General features: G+C 44.8%; 1 protein-coding gene across 2 annotated transcripts in view; it reads left to right on the forward strand.

Annotated features, from left to right (window-relative positions):
* The window catches only part of LOC128693117 (adhesion G protein-coupled receptor L3), a 305,787-nt gene that overhangs the window by 158,032 nt on the left and 134,354 nt on the right, over positions 1-13,401 (forward strand). The gene's annotated exons all lie outside the window — the stretch shown is intronic.

The raw sequence follows: 13,401 nt of genomic DNA on the forward strand, positions 1-13,401 counted from the left end.
CATGTCTTCACGTTTTCATCGCTGGTGAACGATTACTAAGGTCAAATTCATGCAATTCTTGGCGTGTATAGATGTCCTATGAACAATGTTTTGTAGCCAACTCTAATTATCCTGAAATGATATGATAACTTGCAAAATCCTCCGCTGCTTGCCTTCAGAATTACAAATATATTATAGGAAATGAATAAGTGCCAGCGATCATGTGATACTAAGCTTTGAGGACTTAATGGAAGGGGAAACAGAGAATGATAGTGAGGAAGCGAGTAAGAGAAAATGAGGCTTCAGAAGGGGCACTTATAATTACACAGGAATTTTTCTGAGCAATGTGGAAATGGAAAAGGAAGTGGAAGACAGGACTGAGCAAGAAAGGATGGAAGTAACAAAGTCAAAGTTCCTAGTGGCAAAGGAGAGATTCATATTAAACGTGAAGAAAAAAACAGAAAACGACAAAGGGATCCCCTGATTTAATAAAACATAAGAGACCTAAGAAACAGGCAAGATAGCTTACAAAGCAACTGAATGCAACTCAAAATGCAGAAAACAAACAAACAGGAGGGCTAAAGAGGAGTATACAAAAATATGAAAGGAAGGTGTACGAATAGTTGCCATTGACATAGCATCCAAGGCCAAAACTGAACCAAAGTTACTCCACAGACACGTAAGAAATAAGATGACTTTGAAAAAGAATAATTGATTAGGCTGAGGGAGGAGGAAGGCACGCTGACGGAGACGCTGACGGAGACGCTGACGGAGACGCTGACGGAGACGCTGACGGAGACGCTGACGGAGACGCTGACGGAGAGTGACAGAAAAAATGTGAAGTTATTCACAAAGTATTCGAAGCAATCTTCACCTAGGAAAGTAGAGGAGTAACCAGAAGGCACCTGAGTCGGGATAGATCATGAGGGAGTGCAGAGAATCAACACAGACAACTTCATGAGCCAGCTTCCTTAATTAAAGGCAATACGACCAGACAACAGATCTTCATGTGTGCAAGAAAAGGCAATTCAGCTATATGATCATATAGTGAAGACATTCGACCAATCTGTTCATTAAGGACAGCCGCCAGAAAATTGGAAAAAGGGCATATTTTGTTTCAAAAAATGGCAGACAGGAAACTTTGCTTACTGTTAAAAGCTCTGGATTTACATATGGAAAATCCTGCCTTGCAAATATGTTACAACAAAGTCACAGAGTTAATATAGACATGAGAGAGTTAGTTCACTGCATTTTCATTGATTGTAGAGAGTCATTTGATAAGTACCTTACCAGAGACCAGAGATTAATGCAGAAATTAGAGGAACAATCAAGGTTAAAAGTCAGAGTGATTTACTGGATTAAGAAGCACCTAAATGACACTAAGCAGGTAGTAACAGTAAAGGATGACACATCTTAATGAAAGAGAATAGCAAGTGGGCTTCTGCAAGGATCATTTTAAGGATAATTGTTGTTCTTAATGCGCCAATGTTCTACAGTTTGCTGCCGATGTTATACTAATGAAGGAATCATAGTTGGAATAAGCCACCCTTCTAGTAAGATTAGGAGGACTGGGAATATGCACAGCTTTTCAAACTGCCTTACTAGTTTTCTTATCCTCCTCCGATGGAAAGTCTACCAGAACGTATATGCAATCTAGCAGAAGGGGATAACCCAAATTATACCAGAAACACCACACTATCAGCACAAACAACGAGACCAGGTGCATCTTCAGTTCTTTAACATTATGAAAAAGGCTTCCACAGCCAAGTTAGAAGGTGCAAGCTCTGCCTGTGAGACAGTTTGCCTTTTAGCAGTGAGTGCAGTTCACACTCTTGAATTTCTCATAACAGTTGCCAGGTCTGCGATTGCCACACTTCTTAACCCACAAACCATTTATACTGTGGTGACTATCTACCTTGCTTCCCAGTTTACACCGAGTTCGAGTGCATTTGGGGCAGAGTGTAGTCGAGTAGTGTGGTTTTATTGGTCTGAACTGTTCAGGTACCAAAATTTGACATATTGTACACAAGGAAGTCAACGAGAGCATCAAAAGAAGCCTCACTAAACTTTTGTGTCAAGTCCAGAGTGAAGTTCGATATTCAAACCCCAACACCTGGATGTACCAACCTGTGAAGAATGGTTTTGAAATCCGACAAGTTGAAGAATTGAGACACTTATGCAACATATGGGAAAATTTACTGAAGAAACGTTTCGCCACACAGTGGCTTCATCAGTCCAATACAAAGCAGGAAGATATAAGGAGAGGAGGACTTTGAGGTCATCTGTCCCTCAGCTTGGAATCGATGTGTTCAGTCCATCACTCTTGTAGGAAGGAGTTCTTCACTCTTGTAGGAAGGAGTTCTTCACTCTTGTAGGAGTGATGGACTGAACACATCGATTCCAGGCTAAGGGACTGATTACCTCAAACTTTTCCTCCCCTTATACCTTCCTGCTTTGTATTGAACTGATGAAGCCACTGAGTGGCGAAACATTTCTTCAGTAAAGATTCCCATATGATGCATAAGTGTCTCAATTCTTCAACATGTACCCCGCTACCACCCTGACGAGAATACACCAGATGTGGACCTATACGGGTGTATCTACCCTGATCGACACCTATATAATTAATAGTGCTGATGAGCAAGGGGGGGAGTGCTGCTGATCACAGGGAAGATCACAAACTCAACACGTACTGGGATTCAACCCACCAGTACCATTTCGTCCCAACAGGATCAGAAACCCCAGGCTCCTAGGGAAAACATACCATTGATATCGTTAAGAATATCCATGGCAGTTCAGCTTAACTCACCAATCCGGCTTATTAGGAAACACACACACACACACACTCACATGGAAGGCAAATCTTGTATCACAAACCTCCTGGAGTTTTATGACAAGGTAACAGAAGTAAGACACGAGAGAGAGGGGTGGGTAGATTGCGTTTTCCTAGACTGCAGGAAGGCCTTTGACACAGTTCCCCACAAGAGATTAGTGCAGAAGCTGGAGGATCAGGCGCATGTAAAAGGGAGGGCACTGCAATGGATAAGGGAATACCTGACAGGGAGGCAGCAACGAGTCATGGTACGTGAAGAGGTATCACAGTGGGCGCCTGTTACGAGCGGGGTCCCACAGGGGTCAGTTCTAGGACCAGTGCTATTTTTGATATACGTGAACGACATGATGGAAGGAATAGACTCTGAAGTGTCCCTGTTCGCAGATGACGGGAAGTTGATGAGAAGAATTAAATCGGACGAGGATGAGGCAGGACTGCAAAGAGACCTGGACAGGCTGGACATGTGGTCCAGTAACTGGCTTCTCGAATTCATTCCAGCCAAATGCAAAGTCATAAAGATTGGGGAGGGGCAAAGAAGACCGCAGATAGAGTATAGGCTAGGTGGACAAAGACTACAGACCTCACTCAGGGAGAAAGACCTTGGGGTGACCATAACACCGAGCACATCACCGGAGGCACACATCAACCAAATAACCGCTGCAGCATACGGGCGCCTGGCAAACCTGAGAATAGCGTTCCGATGCCTTAATAAGGAATCGTTCAAGACACTGTACACTGTGTATGTTAGGCCCATACTGGAGTATGCAGTACCAGTCTGGAACCCACACCTGGTCAAGCACGTCAGGAAGTTAGAGAAAGTACAAAGGTTTGCAACAAAGCTAGTCCCAGAGCTCAAGGGAATGTCGTACGAGGAAAGGTTAAGGGAAATCGGACTGACGACACTGGAGGACAGAAGGGTCAGGGGAGACATGATAACGACATACAAGATACTGCGGGGAATAGACAAGGTGGACAGAGATAGGATGTTCCAGAAAGGGGACACAGGGACAAGGGGTCACAACTGGAAGCTGAAGACTCAGACGAGTCACAGGGACGTTAGGAAGTATTTCTTCAGTCATAGAGTTGTCAGTAAGTGGAATAGCCTAGCAAGTGAAGTAGTGGAGGCAGGAACCATACATAGTTTTAAGAAGAGGTATGACAAAGCTCAGGAAGCAGAGAGAGAGAGAGGACCCAGTAGCGATCAGTGAAGAAGCGGGGCCAGGAGCTGAGTCTCGACCCCTGCAACCACAATTAGGTGAGTACAATTAGGTAAGCACACACACACACACACACACACACACACACACACACACACACACACACACACACACACACACACAAACACACAAATGTAGACTTTTGTTTAAAAAATGGGGACAGACACGAAGCATTAAACTACAGACCAGTGTCACCGACATGTAAGATATGCAAAGTTATGGAGAAGATTATCAGGAGAAGAGTGATGGAACACCTAGAAGGGAATGAGCTTATCTGCGACAGCCAGTGGAAATTTAAGCACTTAAGCAGTATGTGATTATTGACAACGTTTCGCCCACATAGTGGACTTTATCAAGTCACTCACAGATCTACCCAGGTGAAACATACGTGAGTATTTATAGCAGAAAGTTACCACACCTAATGTTCAACAGAAAATCAGACTTACTAGGAAACTCCAAAATCTCTGCTATAATAGTTAGTGGAAAAGTTTAAGAAGACCTGAAATTATTCAGAATCTTTCTTCTCGTCCATTGTCAACCATAGAAACTGAAGCCCTCAGCTTAGGCCTCAAATTCGCAACAGGAATTCCGAAACCGAAACAAGACCTCAATTTCATCGCTAAAAATTACAGACATAATGACTCCGACTTCCAAAAAGGTTTTCTTCAAGGCATCATCTCAGCAGCCATCTCAACACACAGCTCCCCAGTCATACCTCGACGTTGCATCATTGCACTTTAAGCTTTAGCAGAAGACACGACCATCAGGGTCACCATCGCTGATAAAGGAGGTGGTGTTGTTATCATGAACACTGACGATTACAGGAACAAAATGCTCAATCTACTTAATGACCCAGATACCTACAAAACTCTCACAACTAACCAAGTGGACAACCTTACTGAAACTTTTCTTCAAAGGACTCGTCGCATTCTGAGGGACTCAGAACAAGGGAAGAAACTTCTGCACACCATACCCAGCAACTCCAGACCTGCCAGAATGTACGGTCTGCCAAAAACTCTTAATAAGCCAGGTATCCCATTGAGGCTCAAATCCTCGGGAACAGGCAGTGCTCCCCACCAACTCTCAGGGACTCTTGCTAAACACCTCTCTAAACTCTTGGGCGCAATCAGTCCAGCACATCTCAAACATTCAGGTGATCTTCTCAATCGCATTCGCAACATCAACATCAGGAACGAGAAACTCTCTAGCCTGGACGTAACTTCCCTATTCACCAAAGTATCTACTACACAAGCCATTGATCTTTTATGCAGGAAAATTGACGATTCCCTTGACCTTCCTATTCTAGCCAGCGATTTCATCGATCTTGTTTAACTATGTGTTGGCTTTACGTGTTTCTTTTTCGAAAATCTACCCATGGGTTCACCACTTAGTGCCGTCCTGGCGAACCTGTACATGGAATATCTGGAAGCCGAGCATTTCTCCACTATTATTCCCTCGTCTGTCACCGGACTCCTTTATGTTGACGACATTCTCATCATAACTCGCAACACAAGCTTAACTAGGTCGAGCCCTCTATCCAGTTCACTCTAGAAGAAGAAGTCGACAACACTCTTCCTTTCCTCGATGTTCTTCTCTGCAAAGCTGACCATGAACTTTGTTTTGAAGTCTGTCGAAAACCTACCATCCAACACGATCTTCTCAACTTCTACTCTCACCACGACACCAAAACTAAACGTGGTGTAATTATAGGCTTTTTCCTGCGTGCACTCAGAATCTGCAGCAGTGAGTTCCATGAGGAAGAATACTCTCATACTGAACAAGTATATTCTAAACTTCACTATCCTCGTCACTTCATTAGAAACTGCAGACGACGGGCATTAAGCATCTTTAAGACCCAGAGAAGACACTGTCGAGAAGAGATACATAGTCGTCCCCACCAAATTCATTGCAAAACTCTTTTCCAACATCTTTTCCAAATCCTCATTCCAGGTATCTACCTCCACAACCACGACCATCAAGGACATTACCAGTAATAGACAGGACAAGCTTCAATCCTCTGCAGGGGTATACATAATCCCTTGTAATGACTGCAGCAAATTATACATCGGAGAAACATCCAAAGACCTCCAAACACGTATTTCAGAACACCAGTACGCAGGCAGATCTGACGATCCAAGGAATGCGTGTTCAACACCGAAATTCACACAACCATTTAATCAACTACAGAAACTCAAGACTTATCGCCAGAGAAGCAACACTCAGTACCGAAGAATCCTGGAATCATCACTTATCTCTATATCCAACAACTTCAACCAAGACAACGGCTTCTATAACATAGCTGAACCACTTGCCAAGAAACTTCTTCATCGCTATCCCACATAAGAACATAAGAATCGAGGAACACTGCAGAAGGTCTACTCATATACTTATCCAATCTTTTTTAAAAGGTACCCAAGGTTTTAGACTTTGTCACCCTACTCGGAAGATTGTCACATGCGGCATTCTTCACCTGATAAAGCCCACTGTATGAGCGAAACGCTGTCAATAAAGGATCACGTTATACTGCTTAAGTGTTTATATTTAAATTGTGTCGGTATTTTATACCATTTATTTCCAGCAACAGCCAGCACAGTTTCAGGGGCGGGAAATCCTGTGTCACAAAATAACTGGAGTTCTATGACAGGGTGACAGCAGTACGACAAGAGAGAGAGGGGTGGGTACATTGAGTTTTCTTGGACTGTAAGAAGGCTCTTGACACAGTTCCACACAAGAGATTAGTACACAAGCAGAAGGACCAGGTAAGGATAACAGGGAAGACACTGCAATGGATCAGGGAATACCTGTCAGGAAGACAACAGCGAGTCATGGCAAGTGACGAGGAGTCAAAGTGGGCGCCTCTGACGAGCAGGGTTCCACAGGGGTCAGTCCTAGGACCGGTGCTGTTTCTAGTATTTGCGAACGACATGATGGCAGGAATAAATTGGGAAGTGTCCCTCTTCGCAGATGATGTGAAGTTAATAAGAAAAATTCAATCAGACAAGGACCAGGTAGAAGTACAAAGGGATCTGGACAGGCTGCAGACCTGGTCTAGCAACTGGCTCCTGGAGTTTAATCCCACCAAGTGCAAAGTCATGAAGATTGGGGAAGGGCAAAGAAGACCGCAGACGGAGTATAGTCTAAGGGGCGGGAGACTACAAACCTCACTCAAGGAAAAGGATCTTAGGGTGAGTATAACATTGGGCAGATCTCCTTAGCTGCACATCAGCCAAATAACTGCTGCAGCATACACTTGCTTAGCAAACCTAAGAACAGCAGCTTAATAAGATTCGTCCAACTAGGTATATTTCTACACCATAGGAAGGTTAGCATAAGCACAACTGTGTCCACAAATGCAAGTTTTTACAGACGAATCTCCCGCTAGCATAGCCGTGACGAACTCTAGCTCAAGTCCCGTCAAAGCCGTGAGTCATGTTGAAGGCTTTGAGGGGACTTCAGATAGAGTTCGTCACGGCTATGCTAGCGGGAGATTCGTCTGTAAAAACCTGCATTTGTGTACACAGTGGTGCCTATACTAACCTTCCTATGGTGTAGAAATATACCTAGTTTGACGAATCTTATTGTGGCTAGCTGGTCCAGTGGCTAACGCGATTGTATGGAGTTTTGAGACTCTCTGACCGCGGGTTCAAACTCCACCCGTGGTATGGTTTGTTCACTAAGGTATTTGAGGAGGTAGATCATGGAATTGAATATGATATTTTGTATATAGACTTCAGTAAGGCTTTCGATAGAGTTTTACATCAGAGACTATTGAGGAAACTTGAAGGACACAAAATAGGAGGAGAATTTTTTTCCTGGGTAGAGGCATAGCTGACAAATAGGCAGCAGAGAGTTTGCATAAATGGGGAGAAATCATAATGGGACACATCACAAGCAGTGTTCCACAAGGGTCAGTTTTGGGCCCCCTGTTGTTCACAATTTACTTAAACGACACAGATGAGGGAATAAATAGCAACATAATCAAATTTGCTAATGACACCAAAATAGGCCGTCCAATTCATTCTAATGAGGACATTAGTGCACTCCAGGATGATTTGAATGGACTCATGCAGTGGTCGGAGAAGTGGAAGATGCAGTTTAATTAATATAGGCAACTGCAAAGCTCTAAATGTTGGATTGGATAATAACCATGCCACACATAAACTAAATAACATAGATCTTAATATTACTGATTACAAAAAGGATTTAGAAGTTCTGATTTGCAGTAATCTGAAATCAAGACAACAGAGCGTAAGTGTTCGCAATAAAGTTAACAGAATCCTTGGCTTCATATCAAGAAGTATGTTGTTCATCAACTCTATACATCTTTTGTTAGGCCGCATTTAGATTATGCTGCACGGTTTTGGTCACCGTATTACAGAATGGATATAAATGCTCTGGAAAACTTACAAAGGAGGATGACAAAGTTGATCCCATGTACCAGAAATCTTCCCTATGAGGACAGACTGAGGGCCATTAATCTGTACTCTCTAAAAAGGCGCAGAACTAGGGGGAATATGCCTGAGGTGTATAAATGGAAAACAGAATTAAATAAAGGGGAAATAAATAGCTTGTTAAAAATATCTAGCGTTGACAGGATTTGCACCAATTACTTTAAGTTGGAAAAATTCAGATTCAGGAAGGATATAGGAAAGCGCTGGTTTGGAAACAGTGTTGTGGATGACTGGAGCAAACTTCCGAATACCGTCATAGAAGCTAAGACGTTGTGTGGGTGTGAGTGGGTGTGAGTTGGTGTGAGTTGGACCTGACTAGCTTGTGCTACTAGGTCTGATGCCATCCTCCTTTCTTAAGTGAATGTGACCTGACATGATTAGGTTTGGGCGTTGGCTTAAGCCGGTAGGGGAATTGGACCTGCCTTGCCTGGGCAAGTAGGCCTACTGCAGTGTTCCTTCTTTCTTATGTTCTTATACTATTAATGTTGCCTGTAATGCGACCTGAAAAATACAGTACTGCGGCCTTAAAAAAAATAATGTGACCAAACAAATCATTTAGAATGTCTGCAACAAACCTGAAACCAGAAGCGACCTACTAATTAATGAAAACTACAGTAACAATTAATGCCGAATTCAATAAACCACTAATATGCTTTGAATTAAATAATCCTTGTTTAATTAAACTAACTTTTTTTCAGTGGGTGGAAAGGTAGGTTAGTGGAAAGACTCGGTCAAATGACCAGAAGCTCCAGAAGCGGGCCATCATTTGACCAAGATGCGCGTCAGGAAACCCTTGTCCTGTTCCTTGACCAATCTTGTCTAACGTAATATTGAGACTTTTCAGCCAAGTATCAACGTGACACTGCTGAAGCCTCAACAGACCATCAATTCACTGATACAACAGGCGCATTAAACACATTATTAACACGTTAGAGTGATTTTGTTACAAATCTGTATCGAGGCTCCGGAACTAACCACAAGATCAAATAATCGACCTTTTTCTTTTGGTAAATATATATGTAGAGGAAAGTTAAAAGGATTGAGGACTTAGTTATCGCTGATCGTTGGGTACGACTGAATTGAGTACTTACATGGACCACCCCACACACCTGAGTACTGTCAAGGACCACCCCACACAACTGAGTACTGACACGGACCACCCCACACACCTGAGTAGTAACACGGACCACCCCACACACCTAAGTACTAACACGGACCATCCCACACACCTGAGTACTAACACGGATCACCTCACACACCTGAGTACTAACACGAATCACCTCACACACCTGAGTGCTAACACGGATCACCTCACACACCTGAGTACTAACACGGATCACCTCACACACCTGAGTACTGACACGGACCACCTCACACACCTGAATACTAACATGGACCACCCCACACACCTGAGTACTAACACGGATCACCTCACACACATGAGTACTAACATGGATCACCTCACACACCTGAGTACTAACACGGACCACCTCACACACCTGAGTACTAACACGGACCACCCCACACATCTGAGTACTAACACAGATCACCTCACACACCTGAATACTAACACGGACCACCTCACACACCTGAGTACTAACACGGACCACCTAACACACCTGAGTACTAACACGGACCACCCCACACATCTGAGTACTAACACAGATCACCTCACACACCTGAGTACTAACACGGACCACCTCACACACCTGAGTACTAACACGGATCACCTCACACACCTGAGTACTAACACGGATCACCTCACACACCTGAGTACTAACACGCATCACCCTACAAACCTGAGTACTAACACGGATCACCTCACACCTGACTACTAACACGGATCACCCCACAAACCTGAGTACTAACACAGATCACCTCACACACCTGAGCACTAACACGGATCACCTCACACACCTGAGTGCTAACACGGACCATCCCCATGAGGCAGGACTGCAAAGAGATCTGGACAGGCTGGACATGTGGTCCAGTAACTGGCTTCTCGAATTCAATCCTGCCAAATGCAAAGTCATGAAGATTGGGGAGGGGCAAAGAAGACCGCAGACAGAGTATAGGCTAGGTGGACAAAGACTACAGACCTCACCCAGGGAGAAAGACCTTGGGGTGACCATAACACCGAGCACATCACCGGAGGCACACATCAACCAAATAGTCGCTGCAGCATACGGGCACCTGGCAAACCTGAGAATAGCGTTCCGATACCTTAATAAGGAATCGTTCAAGACACTGTACACTGTGTATGTTAGGCCCATACTGGAGTATGCAACACCAGTCTGGAACCCACACCTGGTCAAGCACGTCAAGAAGTTAGAGAAAGTGCAAAGGTTTGCAACAAGGCTAGTCCCAGAGCTCAAGGGAATGTCGTACGAGGAAAGGTTAAGGGAAATCGGACTGACGACACTGGAGGACAGAAGGTTCAGGGGAGACATGATAACGACATACAAGATACTGCGGGGAATAGACAAGGTGGACAGAGATAGGATGTTCCAGAAAGGGGACACAGGGACAAGGGGTCACAACTGGAAGCTGAAGACTCAGACGAGTCACAGGGACGTTAGGAAGTATTTCTTCAGTCATAGAGTCGTCAGCAAGTGGAATAGCCTAGCAAGTGAAGTAGTGGAGGCAGGAACCATACATAGTTTTAAGAAGAGGTATGACAAAGCTCAGGAAGCAGAGAGAGAGAGAGGACCCAGTAGCGATCAGTGAAGAGGCGGGGCCAGGAGCTGAGTCTCGACCCCTGCAACCACAATTAGGTGAGTACAATTAGGTGAGTACACATGAGTTTTAACACGAACCACCTCACACACCTGAGTACTAATACGGATCACCTCACACACCTGAGTACTAATACGGATCACCTCACTCACCTGAGTACTAACACGGATCACCTCACACCGCACTGTTTCCGTCCTGAGAATCAGCTTGATTGGTCGGTTTCTCCCCTTCGAGTACCCCCCTATTCTCTGGACGAGATTGTAAATTTTCAGAGAATAGGGGGGTACTCGAAGGGGAGAAACCGACCAATCAAGCTGATTCTCAGGACGGAAACAGTGCGGAACAGGATCCTCCAAGAGAAACCACGATTGAAATACTCGGAAGAGTACAAGAGGGTGTTCCTAGACAGAGACAGAACAAAATCAGAACGACAGCAGCTGAGGGAGAGGACAAAAAAACGAAAGGAGCTAGGAAAAGAGTCAAGGAGGGAATCAGCAGAGGTCAGTCAGAGCAGGACAGAACAGCAAGGGCAAGCACACACACAACTACTCTCAGAACCATACAACCTATCACACCATTCCAACACACACTACAATCCATACCCACAGCCTCCACCCAACATCGAGCTATAGAATCCCACAGTATGCCACCAGGTCTCCCACCCCCACAGGCCCCCCAAACCACAGTGTTGGAAAGGAAACTGAAGGTATGGTACACAAACGCTGATGGAATAACAAATAAGTGGGAGGAGTGGCACGAAAGAGTCAAAGAAGCATCACCGGACATCATAGCTCTTACAGAAACCAAGCTTACAGGTATGATAACAGATGCCATCTTTCCAACGGGATACCAAATCCTGAGGAAAGACAGAGGGAACAGGGGGGGTGGAGGAGTGGCGTTGCTGATCAAAAATCGCTGGAATTTTGATGAGCTGGAGAGAGGAGATAGCGGAGAAGAAAGTGATTACATAGTGGGAACACTTCACTCTGGAGGTCCCAAGGTGGTAATAGCAGTGATGTATAACCCACCACAGAACAGCAGGAGGCCAAGGCAAGAGTACGACGAGAGCAATAGAGCGATGGTTGACACACTGGCTAGAGCGGCCAGAAGAGCTCATGCATGCAGTGCAAAGCTCCTGATCATGGGGGACTTTAACCACAAGGAGATCGATTGGGAGAACTTGGACCCACATGGGGGCCAAGATACATGGAGGGCTAAGATGATGGAGGTGGTACTGGAGAACTTCATGTACCAACACGTAAGGGACACTACAAGAGAGAGAGGAGAGGATGAACCAGCAAGGCTGGACTTAGTATTCACCTTCAGTAGTGCAGATATCGAGGACATCACATATGAAAGACCCCTTGGGGCCAGTGACCATGTGGTTTTAAGCTTCGAATACACAGTAGAGCTACAAGTGGAGGGAGAAGCAGGAAGGCCAGGACGAATGAAGCCAAACTACAAGAAAGGGGACTACACAGGAATGAGGAACTACCTGAACGGGGTTCAGTGGGACAGAGAACTGGCAGGGAAGCCAGTTAATGAGATGATGGAATATGTAGCAACAAAATGCAAGGAGGCTGAGGAGAGGTTTGTACCCAAGGGTAACAGGAGTAATGAAAAAGCCAGGATGAGCCCATGGTTTACCCAAAGGTGCAGGGAGGCAAAAACCAAGTGTGCTAGGGAATGGAAGAAATATAGAAGGCAAAGGACCCAGGAGAATAAGGAGAACAGTCGTAGAGCCAGAAACGAATATGCACAGATAAGAAGGGAGGCCCAAAGACAATATGAAAATGACATAGCAGCGAAAGCCAAATCTGACCCGAAACTGTTGTACAGCCACATCAGGAGGAAAACAACAGTCAAGGACCAGGTAATCAGGCTAAGGAAGGAAGGAGGAGAGACAACAGGAAATGACCGTGAAGTATGTGAAGAACTCAACAAGAGATTCAAAGAAGTGTTCACAGAGGAGACAGAAGGGACTCCAGAAAGACGGAGAGGTGGGGCACACCACCAAGTGCTGGACACAGTGCACACAACCGAGGAAGAAGTGAAGAGGCTTCTGAGTGAGCTAGATACCTCAAAGGCAATGGGGCCAGATAACATCTCCCCATGGGTATTGAGAGAGGGAGCAGAGGCGCTATGTGTACCCTTAACAACAATATTCAATACATCTATCGAAACA

The sequence above is a fragment of the Cherax quadricarinatus genome, chromosome 28, assembly GCF_038502225.1.
Source record: "Cherax quadricarinatus isolate ZL_2023a chromosome 28, ASM3850222v1, whole genome shotgun sequence".
In the NCBI taxonomy this organism is placed as follows: Eukaryota; Metazoa; Arthropoda; class Malacostraca; order Decapoda; family Parastacidae; genus Cherax; species Cherax quadricarinatus.